The following is a 25,943-nucleotide window of genomic DNA, read 5'->3' on the forward strand; positions in this document are numbered from 1 at the left end:
AGATCGATTGTAAAACCATGGAAATTAAATTAGAATCTTGTTCCGAATCATAGCGAATGGTTAGATCCAGTTGAATTCTTTAAAAAATTACTCAAAATTACAAAGGTTTTGGTTTTTTAATAGGAATGAATATTTGTGAACTTTCTCAGTGTTGGAACGTCCAAATATCTCCAGGGAATAAGCGGAAAATTACAAAACAATGATCTTTATTAAGCGGCCCATTCTTAACGAACGAAAAGTTCTAACACAATAAATAATATAAAACTTGGTTACTCGATTATATACAAATTTAGATTGCATATTTACTTCCGACATTCAGAAGCACAGGGACTCAATAAATAAAATAAAGGGACTCAATATCCAAAGTGCCATTCAAAAATGGCTTAAGTAGCACTATGAATCTATGAATCTATGAACCGACACTAGGTGAGAAACATTTATCTCATTATTGCGTTTATGACATTTGTGAATTATAAGAAAAATGAAATTCGATGTATTTCGTTTCTTAATTTTTTATTTCTGGAATCTTTTTTTAGTTGGTTACGACTTGCGTCACTAACGTAGGGCAATGATATTTTTGTCTTTTTTAGCAGATCCCTGGTGTAAGTAGACGATGTCTATGGATTACCAAACGAATTCATTTTATCTTATAGTTCGCTAAAATACGTCATGTGAGTTTCACAATTCTTTGACTTTGGTCAAATGCATAAGAGAAGCAAAACTTCTCCAGAATTTTCGGTCAATACAGGATCAATAAAGGATATATTTTATGTTAACTATGAACAAAAATTAGTATGAATTGGTTCAGTTTCAAAAACAAACGGCACCTCGCTCTGAATCCTAGCTTTGATGTCTGTAATAACTCCACATCTGTAGATGCAGATATTCTGGATGGAAAAGAAAAATGTTTCTAGCTGTGTATACACTAGATTCGTAGTCTTTCTTAAGCATCAATCATAAATCACAGATTAAAAATACTTCAAAGTCTAAGGAGGTGAAGCACGTTGATGGGAAATATATATTTTTGTCAGTCGCATGTGCTTAAGCAAAGTGGAAGAAAAATATGATTGCAGAAGGAAAGCGAAAGGTTTAATTAAAATTAAATTAAAATTCAATTCCAATCTGTTTCCGCTTAGCTCCAGTCCCTATCTGCATGGATCGGTTTACAGTTGTAAAGTTCTCGCCAACTTGATATATTCAAATCAATCCCTTTTCCCCGACTCCATCCAGCTTTACTTATCATGTCCCATTCACTTACACAATAAAATATCTAATTTTATTCACATTCAGTTTCCTTGTAAACTTTTTAAACCGTTCCCAACTCACACCATATATACACCATCTATCCAAACGAACTCGATATCCGTTGACAATGTGTTCTTGTGCATACACAAATTTTAACCCATCTTATATTAGATTCACCTTTCGCTTCCAGAGTTTTATGGAAAAGTTGAAAACGACGTATTGAGTTTGAGAAAAGACCCATGGGAGTTCGACCAAATGACGGACACAGCTGCGGGTTAGAAAATTTCTCTTTACTTTAGTATACATCTCACATGCATTTTAACTCAAATATTCTCGAACATATAGATTGTGTATGTGTACAGTGTATGTTCTCCTACATTACAGTCTTTCGTTTGCTTTTAACTTTTATAATATGGAAGAATGAGAAAAGTTTTTCCTATATTGAATTTACATTCGATTATTATAATATCCATCTGCATCTACATATTTGTCCATTATTTATAAAAGGGTTTTACTTTTATTGTGTGTTCAATGATGTATGCGAACGGTGAGTTGAGCGGGTCTGGTTTCATTTTTATTCTGTATGCGATGTTCTTTTATTCTTTTTAAATAGAACAAAAAATGTAGTTTAAGGTTTTCCACTGCTCGCTCCACAAATCATTGACAACAATGACAAAAATAATTACCTCCTGCCGTTGTGGTCTTATAAAGTCAAAACAAATAAAGTAATAGATTCTACATGAAACAGGGGTTGATACTTTAAAACAAAAAGTGGTAGCAGATTTAATGAATAAATATAGATATGCCTGCCTTTTCTAAAAGATGTAAGAATTTAATTACAAAGTTAATTGTGATCATTTTACATGAGATTTAGACATTTCTTAATGTTTAAGCTTGTGTGAAATGATCAGCACAATCTGAACAATTCTAAAGAAACTTACCGAAACGAAAGTGAAATTCGACGAGTTTTCTGGCTTTCAAACGAAATACTTGTGGAATGAAGTACAAACCCAAATCAGAAAACATGTTAGATTTCACTTTTCTCTCCCTGTAGATAATATATGCGTTGGTCAATGGTTTTATCAAGGGTTATCCATTACTTCAAAATACTTAAGCAATATAACCATACGGGACCAAGTGGGACCAAAATAACATTGGAGTATCGCTGACCTATAAATATTGCATTGAAAGACATTTGAGCACTTCATTTAGCTACTTCCAATTTAACAATAATTGCTCGTCGATTCAATCGAATCGTAGTTCCTTTGACTCAAAGCAATGCAATGACAAAATCTACAAATTTGATTAGTTCGTTTGAATACATAATTAAAATTACACTGAAAATTTTGGCAAGAGTAGTTTTCCAAATTGGTCATGACACTGAAACGTACAGAACCAATTGAACCCACATTTTTAAGGAAAAAAAAAGTTCCCTCAAATTACAGCCTTTTTTTATTGGGGTAAATGTGAGACACCAAAAAAAAAGTGTCGTCACCATAAGCTCTTTTCAATAACGGACTTTAACTTAATTGTATAACATCAGTTGTTCCGTGTTCTTTCTCACAAATTCTATCTTTGAGATTTTCAATAAATTATGTAAATCAAACAAAATTCAATTGATTTCATGGAATTGCCATCCAACATATGGATAGAGATAATATTGTTTTGATCGGGACTGCTATGTTGCATTAAATAAAGTTACAGCATAAATTATATAATCACATCGACGGCGTATGCAATACAGCAGTGGGACAGAGATGGAGAGAGGGAATAACAATGATACGATAATACCCTTGTGAAAATGATTTTCTGCAAAGGTGTTGATACGCTACCAATCCTCACTCTTCGGTATTCAATTTACATTCATGTATGAGAAATCAATCGTATCTTTTAATATCAATATATATAGAGAGAGAGATCTGTAGAACATATTGATATTATGATGTTCACATGCAATGCATGGCGAACATTCAAAGCTATAATGGTGGCTTCATTCTGGAAATAATCTAGTGGTATGTAGTTAGACATAATGTTTGATGTACATACATATGTATGTATGCATTGCACATACATAAATGTCTATATCTATATAATATGACCGGAACAATCAGACAACGCAAATTATACGACAATTTTATCGTCTCCTGGGATGTCTAATTTACATGGATCATTTTGAATTCGAGTATTTGGTGTAATACAATTTAAATTGTTACGTAATTGTGATGTCATATTATGATAGAAAGGACAATATATTTATGTTAAAATACACCAACTTAAATGAATAATCAATCAGAATATTTGCGGCACACAAAATAGTTGTGGCATCTCGGGATCCGAGAAACACTGTAAGGGTTCTTCGATTATATGCTAGTTGAAACATACCTTTAACGTGTTAAGAAATAATCAGAGTCACAGTGTGTCTGACAACGGCCATTTATCCTACTTTAAGCTTCATCATTCATTGGTTGCGGCTAGTCGGTTCAATTCTAGTCAGGTGTATTTCGTATAATTGTAGTACATTTCTAGTACTTTTTCATAAAATTATTAATGTCAGCGTTTTTTTTTTGTGAGCCCTCACTATATTTACCTTGGCCATGACACTTCATGAATTAAATGTCCTATATAGCCACCACAATTTTTTTCAATACTTCATTCTTCGCGCTCTATTTTCAGGTGGCATATCTTTACTGTGGTAATATATCCATGAAATGAATTTGGCTGTGAATTTGGCTACAAAATATAGAGCGCTCACATCAGTAATTTTATGACTAAACGTACTATAAATGTACTAGAATTGTACGGAAATCTAATACATTTAACTTTAGTTTTCCAAAGTGCATTTACCTATAGCTAAAACTTAAGTAAGGGTTCATAAATAATGTAACGCAACAATGTATGAGAAATTCCAAATTTATAACTGTTACGATTGCAAGCTTAATACCTCCCACCTTCTTCGCTGCGTCACATATTTTATGAACTACCCCTAGCACGGAAAACTGTCAAAAATTTTCGTGAACAATATTCTCAAGTCCAAAAGTCATATTTGTTAAAGGCCGTTGCTAATTGCCCGCGCGGGCGAATAGCATCTTATAGACTAATCGCCCGCGCGGGCGAATAGCATCTTATAGACTATTCGCCCGCGCGGGCGAATAGCATTTTATAGACTATTCGCCCGCAAATGATTATTTTTACGCGATTAACATTTATATACTGTTAGTGAAAATGCTAAGCAGGTGCGAAAATAGTGTTTTTTTTTGGGCCAATTGTTCCTCCTGTTACATTTTGTAAAGTGAATTACCTCACACTTTCAGTTTATTGCATTACAATTTCTAAAAGACATCCTTTTCTTCGTAAGTTATATAGTACAAAAAGGAGTACGAGTTTCTTCGTCCAATTTTATAAAAGACGGCATAAGCTCCATGTGTCACATTATGCAATCGGGACCATAACCTACATGTGTAACATTTGGTAAAAGGAAGCATTTGCTCCTTGTATCACATTTTGTAAAGGGATGCTTCCTTGCATTACACTATTTAAAAGCTACTTGCATCATATTCTTTAGAAGGGAGCATAAGCTCCATATGTAACATTTTGTAAAAGAAAGCATCCGTGTATCACACTATTCAAAAGCTACTTGCATCCCTTTCTTTAGAAGGCAGCATAAGCTTCATGTGTAACATTTTGTAAAAGGAAGCATTAGCTCCTTATATCACATTTTGTAAAAGGAAGCATCCTTGCATCACACTATTTAAAAGCTACTTGCATCACATTCTTTAGAAAGTAGCATACGCTTCATATGTAGCATTTTGTTAAAGGAAGCATCACACTGTTTAAAAGCTAATTGTATCACTTTCTTTAGAAGGGGGCATGCGTAAAAGAAGTATAAGCTCCACGTCCACTTTTTGTAAAAGAGATCGTAAGCTTGTATCATATTTTGTAAGACAAAGACAATCAAATTGTTTTTTTTTATTACGAAAACAATCATCACCGATAATTTTCTTAAGGCTATTTTTTAGCGAATTTGATTCTACGTCTCATTCGTTAAAAAAGCCGTTAAACATGCGTTAGGAAAATAACTATTCAAAAATGAAAAAAAAGATTTGCGGGCGAATAGTCTATAAGATGCTATTCGCCCGCGCGGGCGAATAGTCTATAAGATGCTATTCGCACGCGCGGGCGAATTGTCAATAAGTTTCTATTCGCCCGCGCGGGCGAATAGTCTATAATATGCTATTCGCCCGCGCGGGCGAATAGTCACTTCGTTTGTTAAATTTGTTTATTTATTTATATACAAAAGCCAACGGTAAACAAAAAACCTACTGGCTCAAATCACAACAATATTCGTACATAATCATCTCGGTAGTTCGTCAATCACATTCGTTGGTTATTGGTTATTGAAAGCAATGGGCTCGATCGGTAATAATTTCCAGAGAAATTTGAGTCATTAATAATTCAGTCGATTTCTCAGCATTAGCAAGTACACTCCCCTTGAAGCATTTAGATTTCGCCCATGTTCATGATGGAAATAGCGGCATTAGGTAGGTTATGGTTATGGTATATAACTTCCCAATCGTCAAAATAAACATGTTGGACAGAGGTGCATAATCTACCTTGTGAATTTAAGTTTGTTTTCGTTTGGAAATGTGTGACCAAATCCTGACTGCAGCTAAACTAGGGCATTCGGACAACAAGTGATATCCTCTGTTGGAGGCTGTGGACTAGCTTCAGGATATTTCGGATAAGTCCTTTATCCGGACCTCCAATGAAACAATACTTTGCCTTTCGGCTGTTTATTGAAAAGTGACTTTCACAATTTTCTATCTTAACTAGGGTCACTTAGACTCTGTTGTTTATTTAGACTACTTGTCTTCACCAGATAGAATTATATCAAGTGTATAATTCAACAATCCTCCTCATTTTTTAAGCATTCGTCTGCATAGTTCATATTATGCTAGTCTTAAAATGTTTGCGATCCAAAAATTAGACGACTGCTGGACCAAATTTTACTATTAATATACGTTTTTCAATCAATGAGAAGTATGAGTTCCTCTGAACTCTGGTAAAACCAACAAATTTTAATTTTTAATTAGGGAAACATACTAGACATCAAAATCTGAAGTGAAAGCATTTTTGCTCATAATGTCCACAGCTGGGCTGAACTAGCAACCTCTGGTTTATAAATCCAGCGCCTATCCAACTCGACCAACGAGACGAACAAAAATGAAATCATTTCAGATGTCTATGTGCCACATTTAACGTTAACCACTAATGCCAACAATATTCACGTCTTTTACTAGCTCACAGGCTCGCATGAATATTGTTTGCCACGCATCAGTAACTACGCTGATCTATCCAATACATTTCGTTCTCCATTCGTATTTCCACGTGTATAGTCGGCATCAGTTCGATTTTTATCAGTTTTTCAAGCAATGTGATAATTCAATTCAACACTGCTTTCCTCAAAGAAATTTAAAAGAGCTCAGCTCACCCTGAAATTAAGGTCTAGCTACGACTCTGTATCGCTGGGAGTGACGCATTCTCCGTCTGAACTCAAAAATTCAACAAAGAAAATTATACTTTAAAAGAATTGTGCCACCAGTGTCAGATGTTGAAGAAGCCGCACCTTAAGAAAACTCTAAGTAGGAAGCCAAATAATGTAATAGTTGTCTATCATCCGAACAAATAATGTCTAAAATTCATCTCGTGATGGCATGAGTCTAAATGGAAATATATCTCGTACGTTCCATAAACAAAAATTAAATATTAACACCGAATTAGTGCAAATAGAGACTCTACTTTTTCGGTGTAAGATCTCATTCCACACACACACACATTATAAATATTTAGCATTTTAATTTAACAGCTTTTTCACGTATTATAAGAGAGGTATCAAAACATATTATTTGTATCATTTATGTATAAATATATTTGTATCTATACTTATACATGGTGGAAAAGCAGCTCACTTTTCCATAATATAAAACACAGAATATGTATAATATTACGTGTAGTGTTGTGTATGAAATAATGACGAGTATATAACGGAAAGTAAATCCTAGTGTTCTTCAAAAGAGACACGTTAATTCCTAGTCATATTGTATAAAAGGTTTTTTGATGGAAGGAATCATCTAGATAAAACAGTGCTAGAGTAACACAGTACCTTCTATAATATTAACGCACATCATCAGGTATACAACATACAGTTAAAATAATGAAGACTGGAATGCTCCACCATGGAAAGGTATACACCATATCAAATTCTATCATGTGTTGTATAGCATATATCATGAGTTATCAAATAGTAATGTATGAAATTTTGGAACTTTGAGGAAAATAATGTAGATTCCAATAAAGTGTGGTGGATGGAAAGGGCTCACGTGAAAGGGTTATATTTTAGACACAATGTTGATGTGTGTTGTTGCTGTTTTTTTATGACTTACGTGCAATATTAATATTCGTCTAACATTTGATACTTCATTTATTGTACGACAAATCCATCTATCTTATTTTCAACCAATTTATGAATGATTACATATAAGGCAGCATTAACCGGAGGCGTATTGGCACTGAACCTTTTTAGCCCCGTACGAAGTACAAAGGGGCTTATAGTATTACGATGCCGTGTGTAATTGATGGAATTCAAAGCAGACGGTAAGGGCAAAGTGTTTGCCTATGTTCATAAATGACGAGTCCGCATATTAGCCCGAAAAAAAATTAGCCCTACTACTTTACACCTCCTAACAAAATGGCCGTCGGCCGCCATTGTGGATTTTTGTAAAAACGATATAAATCGGTTAAAATGATACTTACAAAGTTACTGATCAGTGGGAAGTGATTGGTTATGTTGTGTAGTGTTTCAAGCATCCCAAATATGGATATCTATATATAAATATATACAGCTATATTGAGCTATATAACGGTGTAGGTCGTTCTTTTGAGCTATATACTAGCAGATTTATCAGTAAATTGTTTATTTATAGGTAATATAGGTTAATTGTTGAAAAAATTTAAGTTTGGGTCCTAGGACTGAGAAAATTTTAGGTCAATTCGAAATTTGTGTTACATTTGAAAGGAACGTCGTACGGGGCTTCGTAATTGCGCTATGCGCAATTTTTAAGACGTACACATTTCATAAGAATTTTACTTTACCGACGTTTACGGGCGCAGTAGGCTTACGGTAAGAGTAGGGCGTCGAACGAACTAGGGCAAAGCACCTAGCAGGGTAATAGAAAAAAATAAAGTGGTATTTTAATCGAAGTATGCGAAAATTTTCATACCTTTTTTTTCATAATGTCATTGCAAAATTACCATTAAGGCTGCTAATGGTATTATTGGTACCAAAATACTACTCTATTTGACGTGTAAAAACCTCTATTACCCTGCTAGGTGCTTTGACTAGGGTCCCGCACGCAATAGATGTGCGGGTTCGTACGGGGCTCAGTCGCAGCAAACGACTGTTCTGACGGCTCGTTTTAATTCAAATTAATCAGAATTATCGTCATTATCGTTGTGTCCTCAGGAGACAAATAGTATTTAAATTGTCGAGCTTGTTCGTTAGAAAATATTCGGAGGCTGATGAAATCACAGTAGGCACTGCATTTTTGTTATACAGACAATACAAACGATACTAAGCGGTAGCTCGTATCACTAAAAGCCTCCAGATTTGACACTTGTCAATTCAGTGTTCATGCTAGTAGCAGTGCTGTGCCGACTACACATAAAATAGTTTAAGACTCGGAACAGATTGCTATGTCCTGAACCGAATCTGAAAAAACACGATCTGAAATTTTCAGGTCGGATTCATTTGAAACTAATCTGATCTGAATCTGAAATTTTCAAATGGTTTTTTAAGATCAGATCAGTTTCAGATTGATTTGAATTTTTACATTCAAGAATTCAGATCAATCTGAAACTGATCTGATCTGAGTAAGATTGAAAAAATATAATTTCCAAATTTCAGATCAGAATAAGCTCAGATCAAAATTTTCAGATCAGATTCAGATCGGATAAATTTCAGTTCAATCTGAAAAAAATATCAGATTTATCTGATCTGTTTCACCGTCTACGTTAGATGGTGTAGTAAAACGGAGTTGCTTTCAGAGTGAAATCGCTAATTCTTCGAACAATTTGTATGGAGGTTAAATTCAAGGCATCCGGATTTGGTATATATAGGAGAGTCTCTTGGCATTATGTGATAGGGAAATTTGTAAAATGTGACAACCAACGTTTCGTGGAACTTAAAAAAGTTGAACTTTCTTCACGTTGCATATATGCAGCGTTACAATAGTTCCACTTTTTCAAGTTAGAAATTCTAGATATCCAGGACTCTGAATCGCCCAAAACCACTTGCAGTGGAGGTGTGACGCAAGTCCTGTATCCACTTACAAAAGAACTGATATCGGTGTAGGTGACGCTTACAGATTCTACACGCAAAAAGATATGCGTCACAAATGGCAGCTGATGAGCAAAGTACGCGAAAGTTTTATCAATAAAAATCTTACCAGAAAAATTTTAGGAAGAAAATTATAATAAAAAAGTTTGAAAAAGATGTTGAGGTAGGAAAATTTTTATAATTGTGAAATATATTCCTTTAAAGAATGGAATTCAAACGGAAGAAAGCCGAATCATCTGCCTCTTGTGACGCAAACTTTTTAGACCCGTACGAAGTACTGGGGTCTTATAGGTTTACGCATACGTTTGTAACACGTCGAATTGGACTACCTGAGTAAGGGGAAACCGATTGTGGATGTCTAGAGATGCCAAATCCGCGAAAAAAAAATGTCCGTCTGTCTGTCTGTCCGTCTGTCTGTCCGTCTGTCTGTCCGTCTGTCTGTCCGTCTGTCTGTCCGTCCGTCTGTCTGTCCGTCCGTCTGTCTGTCCGTCTGTCTGTCCGTCTGTCTGTCCGTCTGTCTGTCCGTCTGTCTGTCCGTCTGTCTGTCTGTCCGTCTGTCTGTCCGTCTGTCTGTCCGTCTGTCTGTCTGTCCGTCTGTCTGTCCGTCTGTCTGTCTGTCCGTCTGTCTGTCCGTCTGTCTGTCCGTCTGTCTGTCCGTCTGTCTGTCCGTCTGTCTGTCTGCACGATAACTTGAGTAAAACGCATCCGATTTTGAAAATTCTTTTTTTCCCCGTTTGGTAATGTCAAAAGACAGGCAAGTTCGAAGATGAGTGATTTTGGATCGACCCCTCCCGAGCTGTGGCCCAATAAGTGCTTTACGGTTTTTCGAAGATATCTCCGGACATTTAAACGTTAAACTTGTAAGTGATACGTCAAATAAAAGGTATTTACAATACCGATCGACAAAAAAAAAGTTTATGGAAATCGGATGTCCGACTCGTGAGTTAGACCCCTTGGTGTGAAACAGGCACAGGGCGGGAAGCAGTTTTTGCTTGTAGGTCGGCCAAATTTGAACATATTTCGTCTGTTTTCACTTTATTAGATAGGTATTGACCGTACCAATCAGGGAAAAAAAAAGTTCATGAAATTATGTTCTCCGGAGCGTGAGCTAGGTCTCTTGAAGTGAGCTCTTATCTGGCTACTCGGAAGTACAGTGAACGTGGTGTATTTTGAGAATATCTCGAGTAAATTTTGACCGAATTTCATGATTTTTTTTGTTTGAAAGGTATTAACGAATGTAAAGCGTCTATTTCCGGTCTCCTAACAAAAGGGCTGCCGGCGGCCATATTGGATTTTAGTAAAACGATATAAAGTGGGAAAATTTGTACTTAGATAGTTTCTGTTAACATGAAAATAATTTGTTATGTGTGTGGGGTTTCAGGGATTCCATATATGGATATCTATATATACCTATATACAGCTATATTGAGCTATATACAGGCATATAGAGCTATATAATAGCATATATTCCTCTGTGAAATGTTTATTTATAGTGAAATATAGGTAAATAAAGCGGTATATAGCTGTTTAAATAGGAATTTATGAAATTTGTCTTCGTACGGGGCTGTCTATATTGCCTCCGGCAATTTAGTTGTATATGATAACAAGGCAAAGAGTGGATAATGTAACTGATTTTAAAGGGAGAATAGTTTTTCAGCAGAGAAGAAAATGAAGTAAGAGAAATGAAGAGTTTCACATTAAAGGCTCTTGATACGAATAGGTGTTTCGTACGGGTCGGCGTTAGCTATGTTTTATTATAATTTTCTCCTAAAATTTTTCTGCTAAGATTTTTGTTGAAAAAACTTTCGCGTACTTTGCTCATCAGCTGCCATTTGTGACGCATATCTTTTTGCGTGTAGAATCTGTAAGCGTCACCTACACCGATATCAGTTCTTTTGTAAGTGGATAACAGGACTTGCGTCACACCTCCACTGCAAGTGGTTTTGGGCGATATCAGCTCCTTTGTAAGTTGTAATTTTTTAGAATTGGGTCGAAGATAATAGACAATTATACTATGCAGTTTGAACGAAAATATTCTTCTTAGAAAACTGTATAACTTTCTCTTTGATCTCAACCTTCCAGCTTTCATTTGACGAAAATCGAAAATTTTACGGAATTCAAAAATTTGATGAAAATCGAAAAGTCTAAAATCGAAAAAATTCACGAATATCGAAAATTTGACCAAAATCGAAAATTTGAGGCACTTAAAACGCTCATAGCTCCCAAATAAGCGACTTTTTAAGAAAACCATGAAACACGTGTCGATTAGAATGTAAAACTCTATCAATTTGTCTTTTAAACGAACTTTCTATCTGCAGTATTTTCCGAGTTATGGCTGACATAGCTCGCACTTAAAACGCCCATATCTCCAAAATAAGCGACTTCTTAGGGAAACCATGAAACACGCATCGACTAGAATCTAAAACTCTATAACTTTGTCTTTTACACGAAGTTTCCATCTGCTGTATTTTCCGAGTTATGGCTGACATAGCTCGCACTTAAAACGTCCATATCTCCAAAATAAGCGACTTTTTAGGGAAACCATGAAGCACGCATCGACTAGAATCTAAAACTCTATAACTTTGTCTTTTACACGAAGTTTCCATCTGCTGTATTTTCTGAGTTATGGCTGACATAGCTCGCACTTAAAACGCCCATATCTCCAAGATAAGCGACTTTTTAGGGAAACCATGAAACACGCATCGACTAGAATCTAAAACTCTATAACTTTGTCTTTTACACGAAGTTTCCACCTGCCGTATTTTCCGAGTTATGGATGACATAGTTCGCACTTAAAACGCTCATAGCTCCCAAATAGAAGACTTTTTAGGAAAACCATGAAACACGTATCGACTAGAATCTAAAACTCTATAACTTTGTCTTTTACACGAACTTTCTATCTGCAGTATTTTCCGAGTTATGGCTGACATAGCTCGCACTTAAAACGCTCATAGCTCCCAAATAGACGACTTTTTAGGAAAACCATGAAACACGTGTCGAATTAAATCTGAAACTCTATAAATTTGTCTTTTAAACGAACTTTCTATCTGCCATATTTTCCGAGTTATGGGTTCCATAGCTCAATAGCTTAACACGCTCATAACTCCGAAATTATAAGCTTTTATAAAAATTCCTTCAAATTAGTTTCTAAGAATTACGTCCTTAACATACCCTGAAAATTTCAGCCAAATCCGCCGGTAAATTCAAAAGTTTCGGTTAACAGAGTGACAAAGTGACAGAGTGACAAAGGTTGGTAAAATTCATCAATTTCAAAATTTATGAAAATGAATTTCTTCATACAAATTTTCAAGTTTTGAAATTTAATATCTCGGCCAAATTTTAACCTTATGAGGCGTGTGATAGATCGTTGAACTCGTATGGACGCCCAGATTACGAATAAAATACTTTGGGGGTAGTAGGAGCAAAGGGGGAAAAGTGAAAAAGTTCGTGTATATATGTTCCTCAGTCCTGCGGAAAAAAATTTTTGTCAAATTTTCCAGTGTGAACGGACTTGCGTCACGGCCCTTCACTAACGTAGGGCCATGATTCTAGAAAGTGAAACTATTGTAACGCTGCATATATGCAACGTGAAGAAAGTTCAACTTTTTTAAGTTCCACGAAAAAAGTGAAACTAAAAAAAGGAACTATTGTAACGGTGGTAATGTGACATTATACTCCAAAAAACGCAGGTTGTCAATCACTTTCTTTTTTTTTACATTAATAGTATTTTTCGTACCATTACAGGGAATGACGTCCTAATTTTAAATTTTAAATTTAAGACTGGTGCTGAAAAAATCCATTTCGTGTCGAGGTACGAAGAACGTTTTGTGCATCAGACTGTTTGTGCAGTTTTGTGCACTGAAATAGACAAAACACATCAATTTACTTGAAAAGATACACACTTCTCATTCACCATATTAAATTTGTTCAATCGAATAGTCATGGAAAAATTCATGTAATTCCTTTCACGCACAATAAATAGTAAAGAAATGAAGTCTTCTTTACTAGGTAGGGAAAATGGACTTCGTAAAGGGAAACGTCATACTACACTCGGGAAATAATTTGATATTTGATATTTCGTATCACGATGAGTAAAACTACCTCGGACTAAAGCTCTCAGACACTTTTACTCATCTGGATAGGAAATAACAAATTCCTTCCCTTGTATAGTAATATACTATTTTTTCCCGCATGATTTACCGTTCGGGCAAAACTGACATTTCACAACGAAAAATCATGGCAAAATATGTCGTATTTCAGTTGTCCGGTGCACAAAGTTGCTTGATATCTCAGCTTTCCAATAATATTTTCCCGACTTTACTTTTTTTATAAAACTCAATTTTATTTTGGTTTACTTTTCTAAAACAGCCGAGTTTTCCGTACTTACCTCATGTATAGTGATTTTTGCTGGTGGTTTGTTGGATGCTCCTCAGACCTTAGGTTACATTATGGGACAGTTTGATGTACCAAGAAAACTAAATTCACATGAGAGTAAGGTCACCAAAGTTCCCGATGGTCACTTTTTACCAGGAATTTTTCGTTTTCTCGTATAAATGCCAAGGAAGGACGGGTTATACGAACGAGTCAATTACATTAGCATGATCTAATATCTATATAATGATCTTCTTGCACATATTTGTTCGACAGATCAGTCTCTAGGAATACGTTTCGGCATTGCATTTGAGGAATGAAGTTCCCACAGCGCTATTTGTCTATTAGCTGCAGAACGAGTGTTTTGCTACCGTTTCGTTCAATGCAATTTATTTTTTCTCTTTTATTTTTCTCGCTTTTAAATTTTCTTCAGTTTTCCATTCATTGTTGTCTTTTTGACGGTTTTTTCGGTTTTTAGCCCCGTACGAAGTACAAAGGGGCTTATAGGATTACGATGCCGTGTGTAATTGATGGAATTCGAAGCAGACGGTAAGGGCAACGTGTTTGCCTATGTTCATAGATGACGAATCAGCAATAAAAAGTTTAAGGCGAGGAAATTTGATCCGTTTTTCCTAATTTTTGTTTCATTTAAAAGGTAGTCGAACACCGAATAGAATGTTGTTGAAAAAAAAAATTGGGTCCTTGGACTAAGGTACTAGAGCCCTATGTGTATTTTACATACAATTCGAGTAAATTTCATTAGTTTTTCGTAATTTTTGTTTGATTCGGAAGGTGATCGAAGGCCGAATAGAATGTAGTTGAAATTTTTTTTAAATTTGGGTCCTTGGACTGAGGCCGATACTATGCCCTATGTGTATTTGTATTCAAAAAATTAAAATTTTTAGGCTATTTGAAATTTTTGTTTCATTTGAAAGGAACGTCGTACAGGGCTTCGCTATGCGCTATGCGCAATTTCTAAGATGTACACATTATATAATAATTTTACTTTAACTACATTAACCAGCGCAATAACGGTCAAAATAGGGTGACAGACGCACAAGGGTCACGTACGCAATAGATATACGGGTTTATACGAGGCTCAGTCGCAGCAAACACTCCGACTGTTCTGATGGCTGTTTTCTTTTCAATTTTTGAATAGGATAAATAAATTACTAAATGAATATAGTAAGCCTTGTTGATTTAATTTCTAATTGGTTTGATTAATAAATATTATGCACTAGTGTCCAAATGTTTATTTTTTTTGTGATCCTAAACCGAAGACGCGGATGATAATCCAACTCGTCAATTTAACATTTGCATATTTTAGTCAGAGTTTATCTCTTATGAGCCAGGGTCAGGGCTATTAAAATTACATTACCCGATACGATCAGCCCTGGTTTATATCTCAGCCGTTACACAACATAGAAATGCGAAATAGGTGTCGAAACGACGGTATTGGTATGTACCGGTAACGAATGCAATTGAAAATAAAATAATTTTGTTTTAGGCGAAAGCTCGAATAATTGACTTGTCAGACACGCCAACGAAAATTTTATTTTTCAATTGCATTCGTAATTTCGTAGCAATTTCGCGTTCAACGTTGTGTAACACTAGCTTTACCGTAGCCTCTTAACGAGAGACGCGCACTGGTCTATTATTTTATCGTCGTTGTTGATAACAGATGACATAAATTTCAACCTACGCACTTTAACCCTATAGATATAGACCAACCGCATCATCCAAAATCTGAAAAGCAAAAGTTTAAAAAGAAATAAGAGTCAGAGCACAACCTGTTGATATCGTTGACATTGTGAATAAATACGAGTGTTGGAGTAATAACTATTTTCTAACCGGATATCAAACTTCAGCCGATTGCTTTCATACGTTTTACACGTTTGCCAATTCTTTAAGTGTCTACGTCCTTGTTGTCGCCCCTCCGAAAACTAATTTCACACTCGATTCGCGAGACATTTTCAGCTTTTCTCTTTTTGTTGTTGCAAATATGTATGCGTGCCTATAACGACGATGCGTTAAAACACAATCAACCCCAATGATTCTTGATAAGATGCAATTCTTTCGATGTGTAATTAATATCATTCATTCGGACGATTGCAAGTGTTCTGAATAGCGTATGCTGTCATTTTAATAACACACTCCCCATGAATGGAAAACGTTTAGATGCGAGGGGATCTAAGTTTTCACACGTGCACGGCGCACATTTTCAAATATTCGCATGTTTTACACATCATTAGTATGTATTTTCACATTACATTCAGGATCAAGTTTAAAAAAAAATATGTTTCAGTTTTAACGAATGGATTAGATTAAAATCTTGCACAAAATATTTACTTATTGCGTTCAGGGATGAGTACAAGTGATGATAAACTAACTAGTAATATTTCGCTGTATATTAACACACTTGCAACAGAAATATTACAAGTTTATGGAAGACATGACTATTTACGTTTGCGATGTGATGGCTTGTTGCACTTGAGGTAAAAAGGAAACAACTGAATGAATTTACGAAAAATTATGAAATTAGGAATTCTATCACTAATATGGACAGACGGGTGATGCATGTACTAAACGTTTTATTCTGCGTCTGTTTTATTGTACATACATACTAAGGGAGGCGTTAAATTGAAAAAAAAAGGAATCATGAGAATAACAATTTTCGGTATAAGTTTCATTTTTCGATCAGAGTCGTGAACATTTATATTTTTTGAGGAGAAAATATATAAAGAAACAAGACATTGAAGAAAAGTTTTATTGTGCGTTTATAAGGAGTATCTGGGTATTATTATATGTATGTATATGTATGGTATATAGTCGTAGCATTCGCGTCACATGAAACTTCGGGAAAAGTGTGGGGTGAAAATTGTGAAAAGAATATTACGTCAACAACGAAATATACCGAGGGAGTGGAGAGAAATAGCACGACATTATAAATATTTTGCTTGTTAAAGAAGTTCGAAAAGGAGACGAGAATTTTCTTATTTTTTGTTAGCAAAGAAAAATAGCACGAAGGCAAAAGGAAAGGGAGGGAAAACTTTTTCGGAATCAGACGGGTTATGATTTTTGTATTAAGAATATATTTCGAAAAGAAACGGGGAAAGAGAGAGCACAAGATGTTTCGTTTTATAAAAAGAAAATTCTTTAGCGTTATATGTATTGCTTATATACGTTTAATGGTATTTATGGTTGTAAAGAAGACGTTTAGAGGTTTGCGGAGGACGTAGTGGTTGCACCAACGAGGCAACCGCACCACCCGATGGCGACGATGTGGCTAAAAAATGTACTACTTCAGTGGTTGTTATTAAGACTCCGCCCTTCGTCTTTGAGGCTTTTTTGTAGGTGGTAAAATGCAACCCTCTAATCGTAAAATGGAGCTCACCTTCATTGAAACCAACACATAACATATTGTTTATATAGTCGATGGTATGTTGAAGATTTTTTTTTAACCGACACTAACTTTTCTCTCAACCCCGTCACTATGTGTAGCCGCAATACATTGGCAAGGGGATGTTCGCAAAGACAAGAAAACCAACAAAAAAGATATTTTGCGGAAAGGGCAAGAACCGTTCGCGGATTGTATTAGATGATGATGTGGCCGATTTCTTTACCGCAGATAGTCGTCAATTGGTGTGTATCGCGTTCGCACATACAACATTTTTCGTCGGTATTGAACAAAACTTTTTTTTTATTTTAAAATTGCGGTAAATTTGTGAGTTACAGTTTTTTGCGATTGTGTATATAACTCTTGATGACCGCTGGTTATTAGGGTTTTGTGGTTAAATCGTTAAGCTAATTTGTGAGCAAAAAAAAATATTTTACAATTTCGGCAAACGATTATCGATTTTAGCCCGATAATGAAACATAAAAATGTGAATCAGTGATTTAAAACAAAAAATTGAAATTGAATGGATTATGTGAATAAAATAACATTGTGGACATTTTAAACTAAACACTTGGATTAAACAACTCTTCAGTGGTTGAATAAAATACTAATTAAATTTATCGACCATACGGCTCAACTTTTCAGAGACTCGTTCAGAGATCATAAATGTAAGGCCAACAATAAAATGCCTAAGACCACTATCTCTCTGTGATCACCCAAATATAGACTTTTTGTTGAGATTTTTTTTCAGTTGAAGTCGCAGGTACGTCGCCTAACGTCCCTTCAAACCACGACACTAACCAGTTTGTAATCTAAAAAAAATATTACTTCTGTCAAAAAGACAAAGATAGAATCTCAGTTTAGTGATTAGGATATCGTTTCCTATTTCAAAACTAATAACCTTCGTCACTTCGCTTCACAATGGTACGGAACTCACAAAATTCCAAGAATTTTATCCTTCTACTTTGTTCCAAAAATAGAGTTGAAAAGAGGTGACAGCAAAGGTTACCAGTGCCTATTTTCCATAATTTAACTTCTCTAAATTATCAAACAATTATCAAAATTCTCAAATTTAATTTAGGAGATTTTCGATAATTTTTGAAGAATTTAGAGAATTTTTCGATAATTCAGATAGTTAATATTATCGAAAATAGGCCCTGGAGGCTACCATATTTGTGGAATAATTCTTTTGTGGCTAGAAAGGTATTCAAAGTATACAAAGCATATGTTTAGCCCGAGCGGCTAAGAATTCTTTGTCAGACAAAAAAAAATCCTTAGAAAATCCAGCATAATTTTACGAAAGGAAATCCTTAATTTTGTAGAAAATTCTCTAAAATCCTTTAAAAGGCTCTAGGAAAAAAATCCTCAGAAAATCCGCCCAGAATAAAAAAAAAATCCTCAGAAAGTTCTTGGAACGATAACTTACTGTAAAGTTCCCGAAAAATCCTTTGTCAAAGAAATTTTCAAATATCAGTCCATCACAGTGGTCAATCTAAAATCACGCCGGTCTAAATTATTTTTTGGATTCTCAGAATTTTGTAAATTTCTGAAGAATTTCAGATTGACCACTGTGGCATCTAATCGATTTAACCTTTTTTATCACTGAAAGAACAATATGTGACCGATTACTGGTTCATGTTAGAATACTGGTGCCCGTCCCCTATAAGGTGATAAAAGCCTGAGAATTTTTCCCACCAGCTTAGGGTACGGGCAACAGTATTCGGCGACGAACCAGTGATGGGCTACATATTGCTCTTTCATTGATAAAAAAGATGTTCGATTACTGGTTAATGTCGGAATGCTGGTGCCCGTACCTAGCATCATTTGCTGAGGTCAAATAGACAAACATTGTCTTATTCAAGGTTCTGAAAGAACAGGTTAAGACACTTTCGAGTTGATCACGAAGGCGATGTGATCAAAATTTTCCTGTAGCGCCAACTAGGTTTGGAAAATTTTATATGAGGGTTTCAACTTAACAAAAAAAATTGTTTTCAAGTTGACTATTCAAATAATATACATGTCTGAATTGTCAATATTTGTGTTTCACCCGCCTTCGTAAGTGTCTTAACCTGTTCTTTCAGAACCTTGGTCTTATTTGCGATGAGACTTAGCTGCACTGACCGTTATGTCTCCTTACCATAATCAATTCGCAAACATCGAAGCGACACTGTGCAACTAACTCCTGCTATACTGGAATGTTTCTGAAAAAATGGTTGCAAAATCTTCGGCTTCACTGATTGCACATAACTCTGAGCCGAAGGCATTTGCAATTTATCTCCGTGTTGACTCGATCAATTTGCGCTATTTTATGTTCATTATGAAAACGCAATACCACTCCGAATCGTTTCAATCGAGCACAGAGAAGCACATTCATTACATGCTCGAAAAATACATTTCCAAAATTTAAATCCTTATCACCGTCACAACGTATATAAATAAGTGCCCGTAATTCATGCTGCATGCGGACATTTAATAAAGTCAAATCTATAATATCGATACTCTATTTCCGTCCGCACATATCGTTTCACACAATTTATGCATGGCCATTGAATATGGAGTATTAAATACCTCGGTTCAACCATTCTACACCGTAGGTAAACATTTATTTTATGCGAACTAATAACAACATTCGCCATCAGTTATAAAATAGAAACAGCCGTTACAACATGCAATATTTTCACATAACAGTTTTCCAACGCCAGAGAGGTATTTTTCGTAATTTAAGTAATGCCATCATATGTAGGTATTCTATTCAACATATCGAAAATATAACCTCTAATTAGCATCGTGTGTGGAAAAGCGCATCATATAAATAGCGCATATAATGATCTAATTCGGTTCTGTGGAAAATCGCTGGTGGTGGTTGCGGTCACGCCCTCATAAAGCGTCCAGATTTATCGTTGTATATTGGAATTAAGCTTTTAAATAATTTTTTTTTTCGTTGTTGTTGTTGTGAAAACAACAACTTTAGTTATGGGGTATGGTAGACTAGGTGTGTACCTATTTGTATGTAGTCTTTTAGCGCAACTATCCCGTTATCATAGCGTTTTTTTGTTGATACAGTTTAATCTTAACGACACTTATAATTCACTCGACACTATTGCAGTAAAAATACAATTTTTCAAAAATTTTCAATTAACCATAAAATTGCAAAAAAAAAGTTTTGCCATTCACTAACCGACAAAAAGCTCGTCTGTGGTACATATTCATTTTATAACTACAATTGTATGCATTCTAGTATATACATATATGCTTTAATCTCTTTATGTGCCGTTCCACATCAAATCATTTCAAAAATATACGCACAGGCAATAGGCAGGTAGAGCAATACCGTTACTAACTTATACTGTTTGAGTAATAAAGGGCTGGCCATAAAATTTAATTAAAACCGCTTTCAAATTTATTCCCGCTTAACGCATAAAACAGTGCAGTAGGTCGTCAATTTTTTTTTTATTAATTAGTTAGAAGTCATACGTTTATATAAATATCATTGAATTAACGACAGACCGAACAGAATTTCTGCAAAAATGCTGTCAGCTTCTTTGCACAATAGCGACAACATGAAATGAGAGTTGAATTATGTAATAGTCGATGGATTTTGACCTTTCTATTCACTTTTTTCGAGCTTTATAGCGAGATATATACGGAAGAGTGACTGGACTATTGGCACGCGGGGTGAATATATACTGTTCTTTTTCCGCTCCCTTGTTTAGGATTTCTATTGTCGTACTTGACACATTGCAGGGCCTAATCAAATATTGTCTATGCTATTGTCCCTCAAATATGCATATTTTTGATAGATACTAGGGTGGTGTGGATATAATAATTGTCATTACTTAGAACCTTACTCAAAGAGTCCACAAAAAGGAAATCCAATAACTACACACTGGAATTTCCGTTCTATCCTTATCACATGCTTCTTTTTGTCATGATAGCACATATAATTGAATATCTAAATACAGAAAGGGGACGCGCCCAATTAGCGAATTACTAGGATAATGAAATTTCATAGATTTATCTTCATTCCCAATAGGCTGACGGCGGCTTTTCTTTTGAAGTACAGTTTTTTCACCTTCAGGTAACACAATTCCAGATTCCAGATTTTTCAGAGTTATAAAGGTAATCGATGTTCCCAGTCAGTAAAGTGTTTCGCAGGATATTTTAGCGAAAAATTTGAATTGGCTAAGGGTAGGCCTGTCAATTTTGTTAACTTTAAAAACTGTTTGTTGTCATCGTCAGACTATTCGAAACGATAATATATAATTCACTGATTGGACGTCCCATATTAGATAATCATAATTAAATAGTAATTCAAATACAGTGAAACTTCGATTATCCAGAAAAGACTCCAGAACTAAAAAAAAATGTCGAAAAAATTTGGCGGATAACAAAAGGAGTTCTTAGACATTTATAGAATTCTGCAGAATTGACATGACGAATAATCAAAAATTCACTGTCAATCTAAGGTTGATCCCACATTTATTTGACTTAGCTTTTTCAATAATAGCTTGACCTGACAAAAGAACCAATTCTCTTTATTTGAAGCAATTTTTTTTGCGGAAACTATTGAAGTACTAGACGTTATTTCAAATACTTTATGATTTAAACTGAAGAAGTAATAGATTTAATGTTTTATGAATCGCGATACAAGCTTAGCGTTTGTTAAATGATTGAAAATACCACCGAAATTTCCGTTAAATTCCCGTACTATTTCCACTCTCCACCCTACAAGAGTCCACAATCAAATGTGTGCACATTTTTACCTTTGCTGGCGCGTCACACTCACAAAATATTGTCCATGTGAAAATATATCGCATTAATATATATATGGCAGCAATTTTAAACTGCATATAAATAAACATATCTATGTGGGTTAGCCATATAAATCCGAAATGAATAAAAAAAATGGAAAAAAATAAAACAAAAACATTAAATTTTCCAACCGTCAGAGAAACCTCGACTCCATCAGTCGTTACCGAGCTCGGTTTTATATTGGTTAGACGATATTAACTTATTTGCGGGATGCATAAAAAGTACATTTTTTTTTGGAAAAATTTAAATAAACTGAAATACAATTTGCCAATTTCTGGAATATAAACACATGGACCTGTTGATGGATATTACAAACACACAAAAAATTCAGCTTTTGGTTCCTTCTCACAAAAAGAGATGTGCCTTTTTTACAACTGAAATATACAGTGCGTTAAATTTGTGACTGAAAAAAATTCTTTGATATAACTCACAACCCCCTCATAGAGCATCGAACAGCTTATATACACGTAAATATCCGTATGAAGTTCGCATTGTGTAATTTTGATTCCGGAAGTCGGCTCTATTGATTGTGCGAATATTTCTTTGATCTCCAATAGAGCGACTATAATAAAGTGGCGTTACATATGTGCCAATATTGCGGATGCTTTTGGAGGTTTTTGATGTTTTTTTTGAACATATTCGGTATGGAGTTAAAGAGCGTGTGTGCATGTGCATAAAAAATAATAAATAATTGATATGGTGTTGACGTGGATGAGTTTATCAATCGGATATATTGGACAAACGAATTAGACAACTTTGAACTGAGAAATTGAGACGTAGGGCTTGCTTAGGTGGTTGTTGAAGGGACAGATGATGTATCTAATATGCCATGAAGATTAACTAGGCTCCAATTCCGGAAAAAAGTGAAAAGAGTAATGAAGTTAATTGCTATTAAGCCTTTGTGGTCAATTTAGAAATAACAGAGTTACAGAGTTAAATCCCTACAAAAAAACGGCAAAAGTTATATTTAACTGTTGACTACTTAGTTGAGCTCTACTATGATAATCTGACAAATGATAATCTGACCGACTCAATATTTCTGCACTTCACTTTGACATCTTGCGGTAATCTCAACATAATATACTATGTACTGTACACCCTTTCACCTGAAACTTTGAATTGAACGAACTCGGAAAAGTGTTTTACCTCACACAATATCATGAAATTTAAATGTTTTTCGAAAAACAAAATTCTTGCTATACTCGCAGTGCTCTGGTCGCAAAACTTATACTTGATGGAATTTCGTATTTTCGTCTCTATATTGTTTTTTAACGAAAATCGCGGAGAAGTGAAAATGTGACTTAGAAGTTTTTGTGGTTTGCAATTGTTTGCAAAACATAAATGTCGTCTAACAAATGAAAGTGTAGATTCCGTCAAAAAGCATATAGGCACTTTAGCGCAAATAGGCGGTTCACCCGTCAATCAATCAATCAATTAAATTTTTTGATTGATTGACGGGTGAACCGCCTATTTGCGCTAAAGTGCCTATATGCTTTTTCCGTCAGTTTGGATTTTTGTTAGAATGAACTTTAGGTGGAATAGCCGTGGAAAAGTGATGAGAAATGATAACCCACAGATGCAGAGAAAACTCGTCTGTAATAGATTTGCATTTGTTAAACCAATTTTTTGTTAAAGCAAACCACAACTACTGCAACTACTGAAGTACGCATTTTATCACTCTCGACTCTTTGTCTTTACGTTACCTTTCGTATAAGGATAAGTTCCCTAGAATCGAACAAAACGGCTTTATGTATCGTAAAAGTATGAATCCCCTAGGATCGAATCGATGCCTTTACGTTACCTCTCGTAAAATGATAGTTTCATGAGGATCAAAGAAAAAACCTTTCGTAAAAGGATAAGACCTTTGCCTTACTTTTCCTAAACGGAAAGATTCCGTAGGATCGAACATAACACCTTAGCGTTACTTTTCGTAAAATTATAAGTTCCCTAGGATCGAACAAAATCATCAACATTTTTGAGTGTGAAGAAACGCCATACAGACAAACTTACCATTCTTTGTGTCTCTCGGCGTTTCCTCACTCTCTGTCGATTTTTCTTGGCGTTTCTTCACACTTTGACGATTTTTGATTTTTTTGGTGATTTCACTTTTGCGATTCTTCACTGGAATCATCCAGACATCTACCAGTAGTCGGACACCTATTGTTCTTTCATTCATAAAAAACACAAAATATGAAAGGACAATACATATTCAACTACTAGTACATGTATGGAGGCTGGTACGCCCACTTATGCAACCTCATGTCTTGGCGGAACGTTTTGAGCAAGTCTAATTTACAGTACAGTACAGCGACTAACTTGCCATTTAGAGAGCGACGCATAGTGTCAAAATTGACAGAATTCTTTTGTTCTAATGTCAATTTTGACACTATATGTCGCCCATACGTTGCTCTGTAATATCAGTAATATTCATTTTTAAATTAATTGGATACGTGGCCAGTAATATCACAACATAAAAACTATTTTTCATGTGTCGGGGCTAAAAACGGGGGTATTACAGAAATTATCTCGGGTCAAGCCAGAGTAAAATAAACCAGGCAGGAGCGGTTCATTTTGGAAACGTCAAATAAGGGACCTAATACACTGTATGAAAATGAACTCAAATGATCACTGACATAAATTGAAAAATTGTATTCGCAAAAATGTAGGGCTACTCGATTATTCAGGTCCCTAGTCAAAGTAGCGCTACTGCCTGGTTAACTTTACTCTGTCGTGCTCGGGTTTACGGCCCCTTATATTGAAATTAGTATACGCATCTGTTGTGGATGGTTTATTTTAGGCGCTTTCGCTTGTCGCCCTTACTTCTTTCGGTCTACTCGCGAAATTGCCTAAAATAAACATATACGTAAATAACTATTTCTTGCACGCGTTGTGTTTTGCCTTATTTTCTTTCCTCAGAAGACCATTAGAAAATTGTATTTTCTTGACGACTGTTCGAATGACATTTGTAGAGAGAAAAATGCAGCACTTTCTCTCCAGTGGAAAGAAAATAGAAGTTTTCTCATTCGAACTGTCACTTTGTTTATGTGGAAAAAACGGTAACACACAACGTGGACGCATGAAAAACGTTGTGTTTCACCTCTGGAAGAAAAGGGAAATTCCAACTTGAGCGAAAACATCAACTCTTGTTAGAATTTCTTATTTTCTCCACTCCGTAAACAAATAACTATTCCAGTTCTCAAATATTTTCTTATTTCACACGATTTTAGAGAATCAAAAACAATTTAATTGATATGTTTTGGTCCTAGTTTTCATTGACAGATGCAGCAGTCGCGATTTTTTAATCGACCAATGGTACAAAACTTTATTTTACCACTGTATCCGGAGGTCGAAACAGCATTTTATCTCAACCTTCGCTTCACGCGATCCATGGGAAAGGGAAGAGTAATTATGCTCTGTTTGTTTGTTTTGCATATTACATAACGCCACCCCTGGAATTAGTATGTTTTCCAGGTAAAAGAAAGTTTTGTATCATTGGTCGATTACAAAGAAAAAGTTCTAACTTCATTTGACAGTTTCGAAAATTTCGTCATGAAAAATAGGACCAAAACACGTTTTTAATGCCTCGTTTGTTTTGAGCATAAGGACCCCAGTTCTGTGTTTCCTTTAAAGAAAAAAAAACGAAGAAAATCCTTCAAGAGGAAAATCTTCCCTCGAGTTGTATTGATGTTAGCGGAACTAATCCTTTTTCGTTTTTGAATCATTTAT

The 25,943-nt window shown here is 35.2% G+C and overlaps 1 long non-coding RNA gene across 1 annotated transcript; it reads left to right on the forward strand.

Annotated features, from left to right (window-relative positions):
* Nucleotides 1–14,059: 14,059 nt before the first annotated feature.
* Nucleotides 14,060–23,992, forward strand: LOC119068554. The gene is made up of 3 exons (XR_005086180.1): nt 14,060–14,176; nt 15,763–15,767; nt 23,980–23,992. It is a non-coding gene; the product is annotated as an uncharacterized LOC119068554 (long non-coding RNA).
* The last annotated feature ends 1,951 nt before the right edge of the window (nt 23,993–25,943 follow it).

This window comes from Bradysia coprophila (genome assembly GCF_014529535.1).
Source record: "Bradysia coprophila strain Holo2 chromosome X unlocalized genomic scaffold, BU_Bcop_v1 contig_20, whole genome shotgun sequence".
NCBI classification, from domain to species: Eukaryota; Metazoa; Arthropoda; class Insecta; order Diptera; family Sciaridae; genus Bradysia; species Bradysia coprophila.